Here is a 1,493-nt window from a genome sequence, read left to right on the forward strand (position 1 = left end):
ACCGCAGTACTTCTTGAAGCCGGGGTCTCGGATCCCTCCACGTGACGTCCGGCGAAGACAAGAAGACGAGTCACGGCACCAGTGTAACAGATGTATATCGTACTCTCCTTGCGTTGTGTTTTCCTCCTAATAACTCACATCAGCCAGTGGTCCCAGTTGAGCATCATTTATTCCTGTTGTTAAATGAGAAACAGCACGGTAGTTGTGCAGGGCTTAATGATACTGATGGCTGTCGATGGCAAAAGCCCCTTGCATCACATTTCATACTGGGGGTCACAAAATACAAAATACAATACAAAATATAACATGTGTAAATACCTGTTGTTAAATGAGAAACAGCACGGTAGTTGTGCAGGCTTAATGATACTGATGGCTGTCGATGGCAAAAGCTGTAGCATGAAGACACTGTGTTAGCAGTGGGCTTATGTGACCATTACAACGGTGTATGCTAGCTAACACTTATCTACAGCAATCATATGCCAAAGAACATCACAGAAAGCCCCTCAATCCCTAACAGGTACCATATACCCACACATGTATAAATCATAACGTACAGCAAAACTTGTACACATTATAAATATAAAACAGTATTCAGAACGTGACCTACCCCTTGCATCACATTTTCATAATGGGAAGACCTGACGTTCGCAGATCTCCCCCTATCTGCAAGCGGGGCCAATCACAACACACCTTATTGTCATCAGTTGAACCAACCATACGAATGCTTGAACATTAAGTACACATTGCTTTAGAGGCAAGTGGAAACATAACCACCCTGTTACACAAACACCATGCTGGGCGTTGCAAACCACCATGCTCTACAACTGAGCCACAGGGAAAATGCAAATCATTTATAACATTTCTGACATGCGTTTCTGCATATTTTTGTTGTTATTCTGTCTCTCACTGTTCAAATAAACCTACCATTAAAATTATAGACTGATCCTTTCTTGTGTCAGTGGGCAAACGTACAAAATCAGCAGGGGATCAAATACTTTTTCCCCCCACTGTATATGGTAAAACAAACAATCTGAAAGGGAGACTCCACTTATCCACATTGAGTAAATGATATGAAATAAATGTGTTGTAGTATTTAAGTTATAATAATTTGATATATTGTTAGTTTAAAATTCTTAAGCATCTAAGCTGTTGGAGAGGGGGGGTTCTAAGCTGGGATGCTCTGGATCGATGTGTACGACAACAGCGTCTTTCAGTTCCCGCAAATATCCAGCAACTATGCACAGCCATTGAAGAGGGTAGGGACGACATTCCACAGGCCACAATCACAGCCTGATCACTCTATGCAAAGGAGATGTGTCGCACTGCATGAGGCAAATTGTGGTCACACCAGATACTGACTGGTTTTATGATCCATGCCCCTTGCCTTTTTTTAAAGGTATCTGTGACCAACAGATGCATATCTGTAGTCCCAGTCATGTGAAATCCATAGATTAGGGCCTAATGAATTGATTTAAATTGAGTGATTTCTTTAT

This window comes from Salmo trutta, chromosome 40 (assembly GCF_901001165.1).
Source record: "Salmo trutta chromosome 40, fSalTru1.1, whole genome shotgun sequence".
In the NCBI taxonomy this organism is placed as follows: domain Eukaryota; kingdom Metazoa; phylum Chordata; class Actinopteri; order Salmoniformes; family Salmonidae; genus Salmo; species Salmo trutta.